Raw genomic sequence first — 22,671 nt, 5'->3', positions numbered from 1 at the left:
TGGCCAAATAGGATTTATCCAGATGTGCAATGCTGGCTCCATATTAAAATAATCAGTCAATATATTCTACCATATCAACAAGCAAAAGCATAAAAACCATATGACAATATAAACTCATGGATTAAAATGCATTTGACAAAATTCAATACTTAATTCATGATAAAAATAAAAGCAAGTTAAGAATAAAGGGAAATTATGTCAACTTGATAAACAGCACCTATAATGGTGATAGACTGAATGCTTCCCACTAAAGTAGGGACAAGCAGGCTGTGCCTGTTACCTTGTATCCACCATAACACTGCGAGTTCAGCCACTGCAACAAGCAAGGAAAAAAACACAGGCACACAGGCTGAAAAAAGGAAGAAAAACTATCATTGCTGTTTGCAGGTGACACAATTTCCTACCTAGAAAATCTTAAGGAATCTACAAAACAAAACAAAATTCCTAAAAATAACAAGTGAGTTCAGAATGGTGTGGAATATGAGTCAGATGGTGACTGTAGCCATGAAATTAAAAGACGCTTGCTCCTTGGAAGAAAAGTTATGACCAATCTAGACAGCATATTATGGAGAAGGAAATGGCAACCCACTCCAGTACTCTTGCCTGGAGAATTCCGTGGACAGACGAGCCTGGTAGGCTGCTGTCCATGGGGTCACTCAGAGTCGAACACGACTGAAGTGACTTAGCATGCATGAATGCACTGGAGAAGGAACGGCAACCCACTCCAGGATTCTCGCCTAGAGAATCCCAGGGACAGAGGAGCCTGTGGGCTGCCATCTATGGGGTGGCACAGAGTCGGACATGACTGAAGCGACTTAGAAGCAGCAGCAGACAGCATATTAAAAAGCAGAGACATTACTTTGCCAACAAAGGTTCAGTTCAGTTCAGTTCAGTTCAGTTCCTTCTGACTCTTTGCGACCCCATGAATCGCAGCATGCCAGGCCTCCCTGTCCATCACCAACTCCTGGAGTTCACTCAGACTCGCGTCCATCAAGTCGGTGATGCCATTCAGCCATCTCATCCTCTGTCGTCCCCTTCTCCTCCTGCCCCCAATCCCTCCCAGCACCAGGGTCTTTTCCAGTGAGTCAACTCTTCACATGAGGTGGCCAAAGTACTGGAGTTTCAGCTTCAGCATCAGTCCTCCCAATGAACATCCAGGACTGATTTCTTTTAGAATGGACTGGTTGGATCTCCTTGCAATCCAAGGGGCTCTCAAGGGTCTTCTCCAATACCACAGTTTAAAAGCATCAATTCTTCGGTGCTCAGCTTTCTTCACAGTCCAACTCTCACATCCATACAGGACTACTGGAAAAACCATAGCCTCAACTAGACAGACCTTTGTTGGGAAAGTAATGTCTCTGCTTTTGAATATGCTGTCTAGGTTGGCCATAACTTTCCTTCCAAGGAGCGAGTGTCTTTTAATTTCACGGCTGCAATCACCATCTGCAGTGATTTTGGAGCCCCAAAAAATAAAGTCTGACACTGTTTCCACTGTTTCTCCATCTATTTCCCATGAAGTGATGGGGCCAGATGCCATGATCTTAGTTTTCTGAGCGTTGAGCTTTAAGCCAACCCTTTCACTCTCCTCTTTCACTTTCATCAAGAGGCTCTTTAGTTCTTCTTCACTTTCTGCCATAAGGGTGGTGTCATCTGCATATCTGAGGTTATTGATATTTCTCCTGGCAATCTTGATTCCAGCTTGCGCTTCTTCCAGCCCAGCGTTTCTCATGATGTACTCTGCATATGAGTTAAATAAGCAGGGTGACAATATACAGCCCTGATGTACTCCTTTTCCTATTTGGAACCAGTCTGTTGTTCCATGTCCAGTTCTAACTGTTGCTTCCTGACCTGCATACAGGTTTCTCAAGAGGCAGGTCAGGTGGTCTGGTATTCCCATCTCTTTCAGAATTTTCCACAGTTTCTTGTGATCCACACAGTCAAAGGCTTTGGCATAGTCAATAAAGTAGAAACAGATTTTTTCTGGAATTCTCTTGCTTTTTTGATGATCCAGCCATCAAAGCCAACAAAGGTCCATCTAGTCAAAGCTATGGTTTTTCCAGCAGTCATGTATGATGTGAGAGTTGGACCATAAAGAAAGCTGAGTGCAGAAGAATTGATGCTTTTGAACTGTGGTGTTGAGGACTGCAAGGAGATCCAACCAGTCCATCCTAAAGGAAATAAGTCCTGAATATCCATTGGAAGGACTGATGCTGAAGCTGAAACTCCAATACTTTGGCCACCTGATGCAAAGAAGTGACTCATTTGAAAAGACCCTGATGCTGGGAAAGACTGAAGGCAGGAGAAGAGGATGACAGAGGATGTGATGGTTGGATGGCATCACCTACTCAATGGACACGAGTTTGAGTAAACTCTGGGAGTTGGTGATGGACAGGGAGGCCTGGTGTGCTGCAGTCCATGGGGTTGCAAAGAGTTGGACACAAGTGAGTGACTGAACTGAACTGATGAGTCAGACACAAAAATTAACTGCATTTCTGTACATAAACCAAGGACTTCCCAGGTGGTACCAGTGGTGAAGAACTCTCCTGCCAGTGCAGGAGGCATAAGAGAACTGGGTTCTATCCCTGGTCAGGAAGATCCCCTGGAGGAGGGCAAGGCAATCCACTCCAGTATTCTTGCTTGGAAAATCCCATGGAGAGAGGAGCCTGGCAAGCTAAAGTCCATAGGGTCTCAAAGAGACTGAAGTGACTTAGCATGCAAAACAAATATTTAAAATCACTGAAAAATGAAGTGAAATCCTTATGTACATACTTTATGAAACATATGCAGGATCTGTATGCTGAAAAATGCAAAATGCTGATGAAATAAATCAAAGAAACCTAAACAAGTGGAGAGACACTCCATGTCCATGGACTGGAAGACTCAACACGGTAAAGATATCAGCTCTCTTCAAACCAATCTGTAGGTTCAAGGTAGTTCTTATCAAAGTCCCAGCAAGGTTTCGTGGAGATGAGCTGTGTGTGTGCCCAGTCACTCAGTCATGTCTGACTCTTTGCGACCCCATGGACCGCAGCCCACCAGGCTGCTCTGTCCATGGGATTCTTCAGGCAAGAACACGTGAGAGGCTTGCCATTTTCTCTTCTAGGGGGTCTCCTGCCTCTTCTGTATTGGTAGGCAGACTCTTTACCACTGAGCCACCTGGGAAGCCCTCTGTAGACACAGACAAGCTTATTCTAAAATTTATATGGAAAGAGATGAACAAAAGGGGAAAAATCCCTCAGTTTGATAACAAGGCTTACTTTGCATCTACAGCATTCAAAAGAGCATTGCGCTGACATCGAGGACTTAATAAGTCAGTGGATGAGAAGAGAGCCTAGGAGCAGACCCAGCACAGGTCTGGCTCCTCTCAGACAGGACAAAAGTAGTCTGGCTCAGGGGGGTGGTCCCCCAACGAAAGGTGCTGGGACACGGTGCTCACCCAAGCCTCACACCTCACACAAATACCATATCAAAATGGGTCTCAGACACAGAGGTAAAGCAAGAAACTACAAAACTTTCAGAAAAACAGGAGAAAAAGCTTCAGGACCCTGGGGCCTGGCAAAGAGTTCTTAGACTTGACACAGAAAGCATGATTCATCAAAGGCAAACTGATAAACAGGACTTAAACAAAATCAACAACTTTTGCTCTGCCAAAGACCCTGTTAAGAGAATGAAAAGACAGCCTACAGATTGGGAGCAAATATTTACAAGCCACACATCCTACAAATGGCTAGTGCTCCTTGGAAGAAAAGCTATGACAAACTTATACAGGGTATTAAAAAGCAGAGACATCACTTTGCTGACAAAGGTCCATATAGTCAAAGCTATGATTTTTCCAGGAGTCATGCATAGATGTGATAGTTGGACCATAAAGAAGGCTGAGTGCTAAAGAATTTTGAACTGTGGTGTTGAAGAAGACTCTTGAGAGTCCACTGAACAGTAAGGCGATCAATTCAGTCAATCCTAAAGGAAATTAACACTGAATGTCCATTGGAAGGACTGGTGCTGAAGCTGAAGCTTCCATACTTTAGCCACCTAATGTGAAGAGCTGACTCATTGGAGAAGACCCTGACGCTGGGAAAGATTGAGAGCAAGAGGAGAAGGGGGTGACAGAGCACGAGGTGGTTGGATGGCATCATGGAAAATAAGTACGTGGAAAGATGTTCAATAAGATTTCTTCAGGGGATCTTCCTGAACCAAGGATTGAACCAGGGGGCTGTCTGGGCTGGCTTCTGTAGTCCACAGACTCGCCTAGAGGTGCCTGTTTTGGGGCCAGATGGGTGGCCTGGCCTGCGCCTGCTCCTCCCCACAACCCCTCAGCCAGGGCAGTGCCCATAGAACTTCACAAGGCAGAGCGCTGGTGGCTGCACCCCCAGTGCTTCCTGAGCAGCCCCTCTAGACAGAGCTGCTGCAAGCTGGGGTCTGGAAAGCTCCAGAAGGCTCCAATCAGGCTTCCCCTTCCCACCTGACAGTGTCACTCAGCAGTGGGGATAGAGTGTGCTGTGGACTGACTGTGTCCCCCAAATCCGCAAGGTGAATCTCCACCCTCCAGCTTGACTGTGTTTGGAGTCAGGGCTTTAAGGAGAGTCAGTGGTGTCAGAGGGTGGGATCCTACCCAACAGCACCATTTTAAGAGGAAGAAGGGACAGGGGAGAAAGCCCTCAAGAGGAAAGGCCATGGGAGGACCAGGGAGAGGACCGCCACCTGCACAGCGAACAAAGGCTGCAGGAGGGCCCATCCCCACCACACTGGACCTCAACCCCAGCCTCCCGCGCCCTCTGATGTGTGCTCCCACAGCTGACCTCAACCCCAGCCTCCCGCGCCCTCCAAGGTGTGCTCCCACACCTGACCTCGACCTCCAGCATCCCTCGTCCTCCAAGGTGTGGACCCCCAGCATCCCTCGCCCTCCCAGGTATGCTCCCACACCCGACCTCAAACCCCAGCATCCTGCGCCTTCCAAGGTGTGCTCCCACACCTGACCTCGACCCCCAGCCTCCTACATACTCCAAGGTGTACGCCCACCCCTGACTTCAACCACCAGCCTCCTACACACTCCAAGGTGTGCTCCCACCCCTGACCTTTACCCCCAGCCTCCTGCACCCTCCGAGGTGTGCTGCCATACCCTGGTTTCCTGAAGAAAGCTCACTCATGCCCAGCCAAGCTCCCAAGTGTGCAGGCCACGCAGGGCTCTTTCTCCCTGTGATGGACACAGACCTCGAGGCACCCTCGGTGCCCAGGTATTAGTCCTCTGGTCTGACACAGAAATCCAGATGCCCAGAAGATAGATGTCTAGGGAGGTACAGAGAGAACTCAAGACAGTGGGCTGGGAGGGACCCCAGGGCCAGAACCAAGGCCTGTTGAGAAGGTCACTGATGGGGCTCTCAGCCCTGTGGAGTGTGGGCACCTCCTGCTCTTGCTTACCGAGAGGGCCTAGTCTGAGTTGTTGCATGCTGCCCCCACCCACGGACATGGGGGGCGGTGAGAAACCCCTCTGGTCCTCAGGTGCCCAGAGCAAGAGGGGGAAGTCTGGAGCCAAAAAGACGAGAGCCCAACCAGGAAGTCTGCACTGGGGCAGGGGACAGGAGGGAGCGGATGTCTGCGTGCCATTCATTCCCTGGACACGCCCGCCTGCCCCAGCACTGAGGTCAGCCTGGTCGCCAGGCGCCCCCTCAGGAAGAAGCTGCATGGCCAAACACAGTTCTCCGAGTTCTCTCCTCCTGCCACAGTCCCGGGTGTTCCAGGGATAGTTTGAGCCATTAGCCTGGGAAGGGGGTGAAGTCAACACTGGAAGAGCCACAGTAGACCTGAGCGTGCAAAACAGACTGTGTGTTTACAAGCCACTCAGGCTTGAGGATTGTTTGTTCCTGCAGCTCAACCCAGACCCTGAGCAACCCCTGCGGGACCGGGAAAGGAGCAGAGGCCCTCGGATAGGCTTTCTGTCCCCACACCTGGCCCACCGGGCTAGGCCACTGAGGAAGAAAAGCGTGGAGCACAGGTTCCTGCTGGGCATCTTGTCTGTGACCCAGCTGCCCTGTGAACCTGTCCCCGTGGGCTTGACTCTTACGAGCCAAGCTCGTCCACCCGTGTCTACTGCTATGACCCGTGCTGCCTGGACTTGTCTCTCCCTCGCTGCTGCTTCTTTTTCGCCCTCTGTCACACACTCTCTGTTAACAGGTCCTGCTCTGTTTCCCCGGGGCACCTGCTGCACACACAGGGACCCGTGCTCCTGCAGATGTGGGAGACAGAGCAGAGAAGGTGGACGTGTGAGCACAAGGCAGGGGCCCAGCTGTGGCCGGACGCTGGGGTCTTCCCAGGGGATGTCCCTGCCCTGGATACCTGCGCGGGGTCTCCTTGCCCTGCTGGGGCCTTGAAGCCTAAGCCGGGACTGAGGGCCTTGCAAGCAGCGTTCTCCCGCACTTCCTCTGGGAGCCAGCAACCCTGACTTGGAAATCATCAGAGGGCATGTCGCCAAGATGCCGGGTGACCCTCTGCCTCCACGATGGAGTTGAGCGGCTAGACGAGCCTCGGAGGCCGTTCTTTCTGATGGGATCTGGCTTGGTGCCCTCCTGCCCTCTTAGAGGATAGGAAGCCCATATGAGAACAAAGGAACAAGATTTAAGACATGCAGCAACAATCAGAATGTTGTAAGCACCCCACGCTCTGCAAACTCATTTTCAATCCAGTTCGGTGATCCTTGTGTGCGCGTGTGTTCTGTCGTGTCCGATTCTGCATGTGTGCGTGCGCGCGTGCTCCGTCACTTCAGTCGTGTCCAACTCTGTGCGACCCTATGAACTGTACCCGCTGGGCTCCTCTGTCCGTGGGATTCTCCGGCAAGAATACTGGAACAGGTTGCCACGCCCTCCTCCAGAGGATCTTCCTGACCCAGGGATCAAACCCGCGGCATCTCCCACATCTGCATTGCAGCCAGATCATTTACCACTGAGCCACTCAAGAAGCCTGCGATGATCCTTAGAATTGTCTAAAGTGTTCTAGAGAGATAAGGAGTAGGGTGGGCTTCTGGAAGGTGGTATGAGAGGCTCGGTGAATGCTGTCCCCAAATACAATGACAAAACTAGACCAAACTTTTCAAACAATAGGCATTGATATGCCAGAAATTAACCACAAAGCACGTGACAAGTCAAGGGGCATTCACACTAGGAAGTCGGCTGAGCCCAGGGAGCATGGCAACAGTGCAGAAATGGGTGCCAGGCCAGGGGGCAGGCACAGCTTTCCAGGCAGCAGCAAACTCAAAACTGTGTGGCTGCTAAACAACAGTTGTTGCAGCTCAGTTGTTCCTGACACATCCCCACTGCTCACTGACGTGGACAGATGTCACCAGAGATGCTGGAGCACACGCAGCATGCTGACCTGCTCTGGTCTGCTCATGCACACACATGTGCACGCAGGTGTGTGTACACACAGGTGCCTGCCACCTGTGCGCACCATCACAGCCTAGCTTCCTACAGTGAGACTAGGGAGAAACCAGGGGCCGAGAGGGTTGACCAGTGAGCCTTGGCTGCTCACAGGGACCAGGCCTCCCACCGCCTCCTCCCAGGCCTCAGGTCACAGAGCTCCCAGGCCGTGTTGCCACAAAAGTGGTCCTTTTTTGTGGAAAAGAAATTTCAATCTGCAAGCAGCAATCTCACTGAGGAAAAACATAGGATGAAGCAGTATTCTTAGATAGGAACTGACCACACATTTACTTGCATGCCATCCACTCCTGGGCCCAGTGCCCCTGAGGCTGGAGGGTCGACTAGCTGCCTCAACCTGAGCAGAGCTTCACCTCAAAGACACATCATTGACAGGAGCTAGAAAGGACATCTGCTCTGCCTCGAACCCCATACTCCTCTTATCAGCCCCTTCCTGTGCTGGATGTAGGGGACAGAGGTCTGTCATGGGGGATTCAAAGTTGAGATGCTAAAAGTTACACAGCTATTGAGCTTTAAAGAAACAAATAAAGAAAACCTCATATGTGTTTGCGTTTATCCAAGAACAAAAATACTGTGGACTCCTTTGAGAAAACCCATGCCAAGAGGTCCGGACACCCCCCGTGGTGAGGACACCCAGCGCCCGCCAGCAGTGGGTTTAGACGATGCTTCCAGCCTACTCCTGCCGAGCAGCCAGACTCCCATCCCCAGGCCTCCCAGGACTCCAACCACACCCAGTCTAGGCCGCAGGCAGGCAGGCGGACGGAACTTCTTCAGGGAGGTCTACAGATAGATGGCAGGAGGGGGCCCAAGCCCCTGGGTGCAGTGGAGGAAGGCAGAGAAGCCTCTTGGAGGCAGGCTAGGTGTCTGGAGATAACGGCCAATTTCCACCATGGAAATCCATCATAATCTCAACCCAAACCCAAAGCCAGCTGGACCTGCAAGAACTTTGCAGAATGGGGTGAAAGGTCACCTCAAAGAACAAAGAGCCAATTTAAAGACACTCACTGAGACTCCGTGCTCCTGGCTCAGCCACATGGTGAGCTCAGTGGATCCGTCAGAGGATGGGCACATCAGATACAAGAAGCACCATGACCCCAGGACTCCTGGGGAACAGAGGCATGGTGTAACCATGAGTGGCACAGTTAGTATAAAAGTAGAAGACCTGGGTGGTCTGACCTTACACACCACACCACCGTAGACTCTTAGCAGAACTTCAAGAGTTTAACTCTCCTTACTCCACCCCTGGGGTGTGGGCTGCACATGGCAATTTCCCACCACAGAGGACAGCGTGGGGAGGGGGCCAGAGAGTGACATCACAGTGGACAGACTGACAGATACACCTGCGCCAGGTGACCGAGGTCGGTGTTCATGGTGTAGGTCACCAGATGGCACAAACCCTGGACCGCTGGACAGGATGTGGTGAGAGAGGCCCCTGCGCTTCTGGCCTTCCTCCCAGCAACCTACAATGCCCATCCAGTCATGAGGAAAACATCAGACGAGTCCCAACAGAGGGACGTTCTATAAATTCCCCGACCCACTCTCCTCAAAACTGCCAAGGTCATCAAAACAAGGAAAGTCTAAATCTATCACAGCCCAGAAGAGCCTAAAGAGACACGACAGTGAACTCTGGGATAGAAAAAGGCCACTGGGGAAAACTGAGGAATTCTGAAAACAGAATGGTCTGTAGTTGGTGACGACGTATCAATAGCGGTGAACCACACGTCAGAGGTGTTAGCGTCAGGGAAACCTCTGTGTGGTCTTTTTTTCTGTTTTTTGAATAGGTAATTATTTAATGACACAGGAAACTAATAATGTTATGAAACAAGATGGTTACAAATAGTGGGAAGAGGATGACTTATTTCACTTTTGATAAAAAATTTAAAAGTATGTGTACAAAACACCGGAAGATAGTGTACTAAATTATCGACAGTGTTTATTTCTGTTCAGTGATTAGATATTCTCCTTGCTTATGTGTATTTTTTCAAACACGGTTATTTCTGAAACAAAAAAAGTAAAGTTACTATAAAGAGAAACAGTTATTAAATGCGGGAGTCCAGGGGTCAAGTTCTGAAATCAGGAAGTGTCCAGCAAGGGGGTCGGTGGTCAAGCCCAGCTGTGGTACAGTATTCTTTTCTTCTCCTACTGGAATGTTGTTTATCAGATTGTTTCTTCTACATTGAATATTCTTCTGTGCTCTCTTTTTAACATTTCTGTAAAGCTAAAATCATTCTAAAGCCTTTTTTGAAAAGCTACTATCAACAAAACAGAAGAGCAAAACATTTGCATAATATACTTCAGAAAGAACATGTAGAGGACTCTTAGATATAAATCAGACACTGGAAGCGTGTGACTAAGCTGTGTGCCAGCTCTGTGACAACCAGAGATGCTGGAACCCATGTCTGCAGCCAGCAAGATGGGCAGGGGCTGAGGCGCCCTGTCGTGGAAGCCTGGCCCAGCCAGGGGTCCCCACCCTCACAGGACACAGCCTTTTGAGAAAGCAGTTGGACCAAAAGCACTTTATATGCTGAACATTTTCCCATGTTCTTAAATTTTCTTCTCCAAAACCCTTCTAACAGCATCAGAGGAACCTCGCACATTTCACCAATCCTCCCACAGTTTGGCCACTGAGGTCAATTAGGATATTTTAAACTCCTTACTTTGAGAAACATCAACACCACACATTGTGACTTGCCAGACAGGTAACTCAGTGAGTGCAAACTTCCAGCCCCAGCAGTGTGGGCCGAGGACACCAGCTTTCCTTATGATACTACTAGCCGCGCACAGCAACTCCCCTCCCCCCTGCACCAGGCACTGGTCAGGGATCCCAGCTCCCACAGCGAGGCCTGCAGGCTGCAGAGAGAGTTCCATGGCTGGATGGGGCTGTGCTAGTGGGGTCGGCCCCTGCCTGCTCCCCTGCCAGGAGGGGAGTGCCCAAATGCTCATGAATACTGCCCCCCACCCCAGCCCAGGCAAGCTCAGCTGGGGGCCAGCCTGGTGTGGGGAGCCCCTACCTGGCTTCAGGCATTTGGTCCTCAAGCCCACTGGGGATGGGGAAGACTGGCCACCACCCTCAGCAAAGGTCATCTGCCTGCCTCCCAGCTGAAAGGCCCTCCCTCCTCCAGGTTCGTGCCGCCTGGGTGAGGAGCCCTCACATACCTTCTCCACTGGACCTCACTGGGTCTAATACCTGACCTTGGCCTGAAGACCTACAGGCGGCATGAGAGGCACGGACAGGCCCTCTGCTTCTGCCCGTCCCTGGGCACTGTCCACCCAGGACAGTCTTTCTGCAATAGGGGTCTGGTGTCAGGTCCACATCTCTAGTGGATTTCTCTGGGAGGTGCAGGCTGGGGGCTGAGGCGGATAGTGGTCTCCACCCCTTCTGTGAGGTGGCCTCACCGCCCACTGCCCTGCTGAAGGCACAGGCCCTTGAGTCACAGGCAGCCCCCCGCCCCACCCTTTTCAGTGGCCTGAAGCTCCATCTCCTGCTGATGTCAGCCCAAGTTCCCTGGACGGTAAGTCCAAGGTCACAGAGTGGGCCAGACCCCTGAACCTGAGCACGGGCTGGCCTCCCCTCCTGATCTCCCACCTTCCCTCTGCCGGAAGCCCCACAGGTTCCCTGCGGTTCCCCCAACCCTGGGGTCAGGGGGTGGGTGTTGGTCCTTCACTCCTGAGCAGCCCCGGGGGCTAAGGAGCTCTGGAGGACAGAGGTCAGGGCAGTTCTGGACACTGGGATCCCCTCCAGGGCCACTCCCTGCCCTGCCGCCTGTGGTGTCAGGCTCACGGCCCTCCTTGGAGGGGCCTGAGACCTAAACCATGGAGGGGATGGCGCCACTGGCAGGCGGGGAGGATCGGGCCTCACCACAGAGGCCAGAGCCCCCTGAACGCCACTGGGTGGGAAAATCGCTTCCCACAGGGGTATTGTAGGAGCCCCAGTCTCCCCTGCACACAGGAGGCCCTGGAGACGAAAGGATGTGACTGGATCCTGCAGAAGTAAATGGCAACCCACTCCAGTATTTTTGCCTGGAGAATCCCACAGACAGTGGGGCCTGGGGGCCACCATGAGGTCACAGAGTCCCACAGGACTGAGCGTCTGAGCACGCACGTGACTGGATGCAGCAATACTAGCCACTAGGGGGCAGCAGAGCTCCACTGGCCAAAGCCTAATTCCTCAAAGAAAACAATTCGAGAGGATTTGCAAAAACAGACGGGGGTGGAGCGTGGGGGACAACAAGTCGCCCTCTACCCCCCGCCCTCAGGCTTCTGGTTCGCAGCCACGCCCACTACGATGGCAGCCTTAGGTGAATGGTAGATTGCGCCAGTGGTGGGTTGGGGGGGGTGCCCTCAAAACTGGAACCGTCTCCCACCCACCCTTCCAGAATCGTAGGCCGACCTGCTCTAACTCCGGTCACAGGGCCTCCCCAAGAGTCCGTCTGACAGTAAGCAGCGTCCCTCAGTCCTGAATATAGGCCTGGGTATGAGCAGAGAGGCGGTCCGCACGTGCACCTCTGCCAGGGGCAGAGGGCTCAGGGGGACAGCAGGGAAGCCCTGAGAAGCCGCAGCTCTTCACTCCTTTCAGAGAACAGAGTCCCTGGTCACTGGGAGTCTCACCTGAGTTGACACCCCCTCCCCCAGCCCTGGCCTCAGTGCCATTTGGGGGGCCTGAGAAACAGTGCTGCATGGAACAAACACCCACCTCAGGGAGGCTGCGCTTGAGTGGACGAGATGGAGGACGTGCAAGACAAAAGCAGGCCCAAGAGGGTGCTGAGCAGGGAGAGCAGTCAGGACAGTGCTCAGGACAGGTTGTGGGTGGCCTCACCAAGGGGCAGGGAAGGCCCACCAAGGTCCTTGGAATAAAGACCTGAAACAAGTGAGGGAGCCAATCAGGGAGCAGAGCACCCAGCAGGCAGGCTGGTGCAAAGGCCCTGGGGTGGGGGTAGGGGTAGTGTGAAACGGGCGAGGCAGTGAGAGGTCACCCCAAGGTTCCATCTGCTGCAAGAACTGACTCCACTTTGGCACAGCCTGTCCCTGCAGGAGCAAGGATGTCGGAAGTTTCTTAGTTTGGGAGCCTTGACTAACCATGTCTCGCTCCATCTCTGGTGGAGAACTGGAAGTTAGCTGGTTAACAGGTGGTTCTTCCCCGCTGTGCGCTCCTGGCAGGTGGCAACCACGCCTGCTGCTTCTCAGCCCAGCAGCACGTGGGGACCTCTGAGAACCGAGTGCCCAGCCGGGATGCTCACTGGGCATGCCTTACCCTTGGCTTTAAGGGCACCCCTTCCCCACTCAGCTACAATGCCCCAAAATAAGAATTTCAAGTTATTTTAGCACGATGCACAGGCCTCCGCGGTGTGCGGCTCTAGAGGGTGCCAGGAGCTTCTAGGATGTGGCTCCCAGCAGCCGCCTGCACCTCCTGGTCTCCTGGATGGACTCCCCTCACCTCCACCGCTGGTTTTTTCTACCTCACACTTTACATCCTGACTGAAGGGCTCCTGAGGTCGGGTCAGGGCACCACCTCTGAGTCACTGATGGTCAGCTGACCAGGAACCTGATCGGCATCCACAAAACCCCTTTGCCAGGCAACATGACAGTCCAGGGACCACGGCCTGAATCCCACCCACTCTCGAGGGGCAAAGCTCAGCACAGCTGCTAGACCAGGGTGAAAAGCCCACCACACCTCGTCCTGGGCTGACTTCTGGTAGGTTCCACTGAGGGAAGTGCTGGAGGGAGGTCCAGGCCGCCTGCCAGTGCGGTGGTGGGGGTGGGACAGAGAGCCCCATGCAGCGAGGCGGCCCTGCAGCAGGACTCGGAGCCTGTGCAGCTGTACCTTGACCAGGCAGCAGCTCCTCTGACCCCAGAGGATGCACTCTGGGGCCTGTGACACCTGGCCTGTGACACAGCCCCTGGGGGCTTGCTCTGAGGGGACCCACATCTCAACCCCAGGCTAATGCCCACAACTCGGCTGCTCTCGACTCAGCTCCATGTTATAAATATGAAAAAGAAAACACCCACCTTTCAGCGATGTGGAAGGTATTCTGTAATTGCAAAGTGCTCTACAAATGAGGGACTTGAAGCCCATTTTGCCAGGATAATTCTACAGTGAGAGTGGAGACGAGAGACAAAGCCGAGGGAGGAGCGCACGCACTGACTGTATTTCTTCTGAGTGACCAGGTCCAGACAGCACCAGAACCAAGTATCTGCTGGGGCTGGAGCTGGGAAGACAAGGAGGTCTGTGCTCTCGGGGGACCTGGCCAGGAACCTGCAGGTGCGGGGAGGGGGAGAGGGGCCAAGAGCTAGGCCTCCCGCTGAACATCTCCTCCAGCAGGAGATGAGAGGGAGGCGGACAGTGCTGTCTCCCAGGCCCAGCTCAGCTTTAGCTGCCTCTGGGCGCCCCTCTCGCTGCTGCCTGGAGGCCACAGGTGGCCCCAAGGCTCTGTGGATGGACAGTGGGCACCACAGGACAACAGACCAGCTCAGTCAGTGTCACAAAGAGACGCAGGAGGGGCGTGCACCACAGTTACAGATGTGACTAGTTTCTGTAACATGATTGTGCTGAACTCTGCTGGACCGCAGGGCATGATGGTGTGGGTGTGACTCACGCAACTGTGTCTCCCTGCCAGGCCGCTTTACCTCTCGCTGCACCAGCCAGACACCAGCTAGGGCCTCAGAGCTGCAGCTGTCCTGACACCAGGAGAACCCCCAGCCCAGAAGCCCCCAGGAGAAAACGCCAGCCCAGGGCACAGAAGGAGCCAGAAGCCCACAGTGGGGTGCGCCTGCAAGAGTCTCTAGCCACCAGCCACGTGGAAGAGGTGTGCATCCACGGAGGGAGATAGAGTGACCACAAGCAGCCAGAAACCAGCCGGGAGCCTTGGAGAGGGGCACACAGGGGCGCGGCTGGGGGGTCATCTGTGATCCCACCCAGACACCCAGGGGGGCGGGGCGGGGGGAGGGCCACAGAGCAGAGCACGAGGGTGGGGGGCGGCCAGGACCGGCCGTGAGGCTGGCATAGAGGGTCACCGCAGAGCCTGCGGACGTGCCTCCTGAGCACAGAGTAGGCACTACTGCGTCTGGCGAGCTGCTGCCTCCCTTTCCCTGCACAGGACCGCAACCTTCTCGGCCACATTCTCCTCTTCACACGGGCTCATGTGGTCTGCAGGGTTCAGAGCCTGCGGGTGGCTTCCGCATCCTACCCTCCACTGCCACGAGATGGGGGAAGTGGCCCCCAACCCCCCCATGCACCCCCCTCCCTAAGTTCAGAGACTCTCCAGGCACTTCCTGAGTCTGCGGAGAAGTGCACAGAGCCTGGTCCAGTGGGCTTGGTGACCAGGGACCCTGGGACGGTGGGAGATGCTCTCACCAGCCTCCCTCTGGACCTCCTGGGTTGCGAAATCCCAGGTCACTTCAAGAGGGTGCTTGTCCTCTTCTCCGCAGATTTTATATTTTGAGGCATTGCTTTTAATTAAAATTCCAGTTAGAGGAAAGTGTTGAGAAGCTGGAACAGTGGCTCTGGCAGCAGCCCAGAGCTCAGCAACCCCTTGGCTCACCCAGGACCCCATCTGCCACCTCCCAGGAGACCCATTCGGAAGAGAAGGGCCTCTGTGTTTTCCGCTGAAGAATTCATTTTACTTGCTTATTTGACAGCTTCTTACTGGGTTGTAATGTGGAATCTGGATTAAAGTTGTGTGATCGTTACAATGCGCTTCGCGTGTCCTGCAACTGTCTCCCGCCACCCCCCATTGCTCATGGTCAGGCTGGCTCGCCTGTCACATACCAGTTCATTCCCCATCGTGCACACTGGCTGAGAGTGACTGTGGAGCTCTATACCAAGGCCACAGGTGTGGAGCCCTGTACCAAGGTCATCTCTGGAACTGACAGAGCCCCATAGCAACCATTGCCATGGGCCTCCCTTACCTCAACTGGCCATCCCCCAACTCCTTATTAGGTAAAACACCCACCCTATAGCACCCTAACCAATCACCTAATGCCACTCTTCTGGCAGGGAGTTTCTTTGTTTTGAGGCTATAAAAATTGGGGGCTGGCCCACAAAAGGGGGGCCTCTGCCTGGTCTTTCAGGAGGCGGGCCCACTATGCTGCCGCGCCCACGTTATCTCTGCTCTCTGTTCTTGATAAACTCACTCCCTTCTGCACTGCTCTGCTTCTGGAAATTCTTTCCCAACCTGCGCACAGACCACGACAGTGACTACAGACAGCACCTGCCTTGACTCCAAATACTCTCGAGTGTATTTTCTGAAGATGAGGGCGTCTGGGTAGACCAAGTGCAGTTATGAGAACCAGAGCACTTAACAGCAACCCAGGTCTTTACCCAGCACCCCCAGCCCGCAGCAGACACACTCTGACCTCAGGTTCTCATACTTCACCTTCTTAAAATGAACAGAAGAGGGCATTCTAGAGCCATGAAATCAGCAAAGCTATCCTAAACAGTATTTTCTTAAAAGTTCAGGAAAACAAATTTCATGTGCTATCAAGTATCATACAAAGAGTTTCTTTTCAAAATAAGAAACAGAATAACATTCCTACTGACAATAAACACAAACCATAAAGCCACGCTGACCGAAACAGAAAAACTATAATCTAATATCTTTAAGTTGATTAAGAGACATTAAGATAATGATGCAAGCAATTAAAAAAACATAAACTAGAATTAGAAAAACACAAAAATTATGTCATAGAACTCAGGAAAGAATTGGCAATAAAAGAAAAAAATGTTTCAAAAATCCAGATGAAATCAGAAGACATGCAATTTAATAAATACAGCAGAGGAAAACAGAAGAAAGAGAACATTTTTTTAAAAAAATCAAAAACAAAGCAGTGAGACGAATTCAAGAAGAAGGATACGCAGAGAAGGCAAGCCAAGAAGGCCAGACAGACAGGAACAGGGCAGAGAGGACAAAGGCAGGGGACCAGGCACTTCTCCAAGCCAGGACTCCTGTTAAATTAAAGATGTACCTAAAACAAAATGCACTGCTGGATTTGATCTGCTAACACTTTTTTTTTTAGGGCTTGCATACCTGTCTCAGAAGGCAGAGTTATCTATTGATTATTTTAGTATTACTCACATGATTTTTCCATTATAGTATGGCTGATCTCATAAAATGGTTAGGGAAACTTCTGACTTTTTCCATTCTCTAAAACAGTTTGCATACCTAATAAGGATTGTGTTTCCTCTCGGATATGTGAGGACATGCCAAGGAGCAGGATGCCCAGCCACACCTGAGAGCAGACTGAGTGCCGTTTCAGTCATTCCCATAGTTACCCAGACTTTACACATCATATGTGGCAAATTTCTTGATTTACATTTTTCTAGAAAAGTATCCATCTCATGTAAATTTTCCAGTTCTGTTGCATAAAGTTGTAAACATCTCAGAGGTGTTCTTTACTGCATTAACATTGTTTTGAAGTTTTATTGATGCATTTTTCTAATTTTTAGTTTGTACTGGAGTCTAACAATGTTGTGACAGTTGCAGGTGCACAGCAAAGGGGCTCATCCATGCACACACAGGTGTCCAATACCCTCAAAGCTCCCCTCCCATCCAGGCTGCCACGAAGTTCCCTGTGCTGTATGCAGAAGGACCTTGTTGGTTTTCCAGTTTAAATATAGCAGTGCATACACGCTGACTGAAAGTTTTAAGAGCCTCCACATCTTATATCTACTCCCTGGTCACCCAAGTTTTAAAGTTTTGTCTTCCCCCACCCCCACACCCTGGACCAGCGTTGCTAACTGTTTTAAGTATTTCATATTTCTTTACCAGCATTTATTACACTCAGCACCTTGTTTTCACATTCTGCTGTGTTCACTTCTACCTTTAACTTCATTTATTTGTCCTACTTTGTCCTGAGTTATTTTTTAATTCTTTCTCTAACATTTAGAGTCATGGGATTGTTTTATTTAAATATCTCTGGTTTTCCAAAGTTTTCTCCTTAGAATTGCTCTGACAGCATCCTTTGTGTTTTGATGTTCAGTATTACCTCATTTTCCTTACTTTTTATACAGTTTATGCTTTTATTTAGAAGCATCCTCAAATCTCCAGACTCCAAATAACAGAGTCTGGGCTGCTTTTGGTTGTCATTTTGTGGTTAATTTCCATTTTTATTGTACTTAATGATCTCTGCTGTTGAAAAATATGATATTCTTTAAAATAAAATACATGGTGAATATATTTGTGAATGGTCTTGGTGTGTTTGAAAAATTGGAAGAAAGGGGAGAGGGAAGGAAGCAAGAGAGGGAGGGAGGAAAGAAGGAAAGTATGTTTTGTATCTGGGGCAGAGTTTGTCAGGAATGCTATTGAGGTTCATCGTGACCATATGCACTTTTTGTCTTTCCAATTTTTCAATTAAAGTTTCCCATTATGGTACTAGATTTGTCCATTTCCTATTCTTAGAGGCTCTTCCTTCATAAAATTTACATCTATGTAATTATGTACATAATTAGGGATACATAAAAGTTCATGAATATCATATCTTCTTAGGGGATTACAACTTATCAAAATGATGTATCTTTGTCCCATTTAATGCTTTTCATCTTTTTCTTGAAAATAACGTCGTTTGGCCTGCTTTCCAGCGATTAGCATTTGCTTAGGACCCTCCCAATACATTTTCTGTTTTGGTGTCATTTTAAAGACAATCTGAGCTTTGCTTTTTAATAGAGAAATTTCACATATACTTGAACTAATGCCTACAAGATGTCTGGCTTTAACACTTTGATTTCTAATTTGCTCCTTCTTCTCTACATTTTGGTTGCTCCAGAGTTCTTCCTCCACAAGAGCCAAAGTTGCACCATCTGTGCCTATGCCTGGTGGCTCCTGGTAGACTGTTAGTGTGTTCAAATGCACATTCATACACTATAGGCTTGAGCAGTATCTACATCTTAACCCAGAAGAACCACCGAAGTCTAGGAAACCTTCACTCTTCTCCTCATCACCATAGGAAAGTGGAAAGCGAAAGTCACTTAGTTGTGTCCGACTCTTTGCAACCCCATGGACTATACAGTCCATGGAATTCTCCAGGCCAGAATACTGGAGTGGGTAGCCTTTCTCTTCTCCAGATTTTCCCAACCCAGAGATCAAACCCAGGTCTTCCGCATTGCAGGCAGATTCTTTACCAGCTGAGCCACAAGGGAAGCCCAAGAATACTGGGGTGGGTAGCCTATCCCTTCTCCAGAGGATCTTCCTGACCCAGGAATCAAACTGGGGTATCCTGCATTGCAGGTAGATTCTTTATCAATGGAGCTATCACTATATAAATACATATATGTAAGATTTTTTTTGGCTTCTAGTATGGAGACAAGACGGTGGAGTAGAAAGACATGAGTTCACTTCTTAGGAGAACACCAAATCACAAGTAACTGCTGAACAACCAGGGACAATAAACACTGGAAGCTACCAAGATTTTTCAACTATCACTTTAATTTGCAAACCAACAGGCGTCGATGATTATTCAGAGTAGCTGCCTACTGCCCAGGATTCCTTCCCGCCATTGTCAGTGGGACCAAACGCCACCTCTCTGTGGATGGCTGTCTCCCTCGTTTTGTCAGTCTTAGGGTGAGCCTGGAAACCTCTGAGTCCTTGACTGTCTGACAGCACCCTTCCTTTGTCCTTCAACCTGGATTATGGCTGTGTCTCAAATTCCAGGTTTGGAATCTTTTCTCCCCAAGTACTTTGAAGATATTGATCCAATTAATTCTAAAATACTCATGTGGTATACAGAATTTTATGTCAATTGATAGCGAGAGCTTTGCTCCTCTTGCTGACCACTTTGGGGTTTCTCTTCGGTCCTATCCTAAACTTCCATCCCACTGCCTCCCAGTCCTTACGGTTTCTCTGCCCACCCCATCTCACCCAACATTTCATCCCTGACATTTCATGCCCTGACAGGCCTCTTCCGAGACGCGTTCGTCACCTTCTTTCAATCTTCTCCACTCTCCTTTTCAGAATACTCCTGACAACCATCGAGCTTCTCAAACTCCCCATGGGCTCCTCCTCTTCTCTTACACTCTCCACCTCTCAGTCCTTGAGACCTGCATCTGGGACAGCTCTGGGTGCTTTAGGCCTGCTTTCTAGAACCATCCTTGTTTCATTTGTCCAATCACTAATTCCTTCTTCATTTCTGTCTGTTCTGCAATTTTAACCATCAAGAGTTTTTCATTTTCATAACTTTTCTTTCCAAAATCTTTGCCTGTCTCTTTTGAAGGAGCTGTTTCTTTTATGAACACTCTTGTCCTCATGCCATTAGGTCCTCCCTGGAACATGTTCTTTCATTGCACTTGGTACTTCTCTCCCCTGCTCTGTGGTTCTCAAGTGGGTGACAGTTCTCGGCTCTGCTCACAGTCTGCTTTTGAGAGACCTGACTCGCCTGCATGAATACTGGTTCTGCGAGTGTCTGAATTCGAATACTTACCTGCAGTAGGCTCGCCACACATCTCCTGTGACGTTTTCATTCGCAAATGTTATTTGCTTCTGTCTCTTGGTAATTAACCTGAAGTCTGAGCTTCTGACTCTGTGGCCCCTGTTTCTGGGACAGCGTGGACTCTGCAATCTTAAACCCTCTGTCTTTGGAGGATCCTGGTAGGGGGAACAGTAGGTGAGTGTTCTGACCATCCTGTCCCAATCTGTGAGAAATGGATTTGTGCTCTGACTTTTCTGTCTTTTTACCCTATTTAGGGGTTGTTTCATAGCCAGTTGATTAAAAAAAAAAAAAGCCCAGAAACACCCTTCTTAAGTTCTGGTTGATACGTTAATGTCAATGGCCACAGCCTCGAGCCAATGTACGGCCTCCATCTGCCTCCAGCCTGACCTGGCGAAGGCCTCACAGAGGCACAGGTCAAGTGGGCCTGGGGACGACCTGCCTGAGGTCCCACTGTGGAGCAGGGAGGACAGTGGGACTCACACGCAACAGGCTGAACAGAGAGGGGCCCTGCCCCAAGGTGACCGCCCAGCCCGAGGGCAGGCTCTGGAGCAGACAGACAGCCAGAAACGGCCACAGCCTCACTTCAGCAGCAGAAGCTAACCACACAGCCACTCTGTATTTATGTAAGTCTTACCCTGCAATTTCCCCGTTGTCTGTAATTACCCCATGTCACCACGTAACACTTGCCCTAGTTAGATGGTTGGCAGTTACCATAGAAACCAAGTACTGTTCTCTAACTGGAAAAGGCGGTTGTATTTTTTAAATATTTCTAAGTTATATTCTACTTTGATGGAGATCAATTTACAACTGCCACCAACTTGAAGAGAAAGTCAACCGTGGTCACCGCCCACCTCTGCTGTCCCAGCCCTCCCTTCAGGAAGGCCCCTCCCGGCCCACCTGTGGAGCAGCCACTTCGGCTGGCTCTGCGCGCCTGTGCCCGGCTCCTTCTGTCCTCACTTGCTTCCTCCTCCCGCCTGGCAAGAGCCACAGCTCAGAGCCCCACAGTGCCATGCCTCTCCCCAGGTTGCCGCTTCTTCTCACACCACAGATGGCACGGAGCCTAGGGCCCCCCACCCTGCCCTCCCCTGGCCCAGAAAGGCCCCCAGAATGTCCCTGCACCATGTCCATAGGCCGGAAGAAGTTCAACCATAAGCTGGCCCACATGAGGGCGTCCTGTCCTGTGTGTCACCAGTGGGCGACCGCTGGCAGGCAGTTCACGAGGACCACACGCATCTCACAGGACTTCCCCGTCTTCTCGGCTCCCGGGTGCCCCCTCAGCTTCCTGGGACAGACCTGCTGTCCAGCACATCCATGGCTGCTTCGTGACTGCGTGGCCCCTCAGCCCACCTGCCGCCCTCACAGAACCAGTCCTGTTTTCGCTCATCGACAACACTCCCCTGGGCTCCCCCTTGCTCCCCCTCTGCCCACTGCAGCCAGTCATCAAAGCCCCTGTTCTCCTGCCCGGCTCTTCCCCGCTCTTCTCCTGCACGTGCACCCGCTTTCCACCTGTGTCTGTCCAGACCACCTGGGTGAAGCCCAGTTCTCCTTCCCCACCCACAGGAAGGCTGGAGTCTGCTCGGCTCTAAAGGTTTACCTGGGACCCCACCCCGAGTGGAAGCTGCTATCTGGCCCCAGTGCCCCACCTTCCCACCACTCCGGCCACACGGGCCTCCAGCTGCTCTCCAGCCTCCTTGCCTACAACCTTCACACTGGCTGTTCCCTCTGCCTTCCCATCCATGACTCGCCCCCTCACCCTTTCTTAAATGTCACCTCAGTGAGGCAACCCCGACACTCCTGTGGGTCCCTGGTGGGCCCTGCTGGGGAGCACGCGCACTTGCTTGTCCCTCGCCCTCCCCTTCCCTAGGCATGGAGCGCGTCACCTCCGGACTGCTTAGGCGGCATCTACCTCTGACGCTGTCTCTGGGGACAGAGCCCATCAGTGTGTCTGCTGATGGATGCGACCCCTCCCAGAGCCAGACCGGGTGCAGACGGCAGATCTGAGCTGTCTGCCCAACAACTCTGCAGACTCCGGGACAGCAGCCCTACCCTCCCAGCCTCATCTAAAATTGTTCCTGAAATCAGTTCCAATTCTGAAGCATCTCATCTCCTTCACTCTGCTCCTAGGCCAGTGACAGAGTGGCCATTCTGTGTGGCTCAGGAGGGGCAGCAGCACGCAGCCCGACCGCATCGCTGCAGGAACCAGCGTTCCTTCTCAGTTCTCTACAAACCACCCTGTTGAAGGAAACGGACACACAAAAAGCACATCCGAGAGGCTGTGAGCACCAGCAGGTGGGAGCCCACCCCCAACAGGGGCCTCTCCACATGCCTGGTGGCCAAGCCGGGTTACTGGGAGTCACAGAATGACTGAGAGTTAAGAACCTGGAGAGAAGTGGTCAAGCAAAGGGTCAACCAGAAGTGAGGACCAGGCCCGGCGTTGGGATGGGAGGGGAAGGTCAGATCTGGGCTGAGGTGGGTCAACCGACAGGCACTGAGGTTGGGCGCAGGCAGGGCACAGGTGGCAGAGCAGGCCGGGGGGAGGCGGGGGTCACAGGCGTCACTGGCTGGAACGGGGGGGCCGGGCGAGCAGGTCACCAGCGGGGGTAGATGAGAGTACCTGCGAGCGGCTCCTCCTCCCGGCCTGGGGACGCCTGTCCTGCCAGCCCGCCTGCTTCCCCGTGGGCAAGGACACTGTCCATCTACCAAAAAGCAAGGGAAAAATGTCACGTCACTCGATGAGCTTGGCACGCCCGAGATCCCGCTCAGCCCCGCTTGTTCCCGGTCATCCTCACGTGTGGAGGCTCATAACACCTTTATACGTGAAATTTGT

The 22,671-nt window shown here is 51.6% G+C and overlaps 1 protein-coding gene across 17 annotated transcripts in view; it reads right to left on the bottom strand.

The window, feature by feature from the left end:
* The window catches only part of PCBP3 (poly(rC) binding protein 3), a 238,106-nt gene that overhangs the window by 76,832 nt on the left and 138,603 nt on the right, over positions 1-22,671 (bottom strand). For 4 of the 17 annotated variants that reach the window (XM_069567253.1, XM_069567307.1, XM_069567286.1 and 1 more), the window contains exon 3: positions 22,459-22,540. The exons of the other annotated variants lie outside the window; for them this stretch is intronic. The gene's annotated coding sequence lies outside the window, so the exon portion shown is untranslated. The remainder of the gene's footprint in view (positions 1-22,458; positions 22,541-22,671) is intronic. 17 annotated transcript variants of the gene reach the window in all.

This window comes from Ovis canadensis, chromosome 1 (genome assembly GCF_042477335.2).
Source record: "Ovis canadensis isolate MfBH-ARS-UI-01 breed Bighorn chromosome 1, ARS-UI_OviCan_v2, whole genome shotgun sequence".
In the NCBI taxonomy this organism is placed as follows: Eukaryota; Metazoa; Chordata; class Mammalia; order Artiodactyla; family Bovidae; genus Ovis; species Ovis canadensis.
Note: the sequence above shows the minus strand (reverse complement) of the source record. Positions and strands in the feature narration are given on the sequence as shown.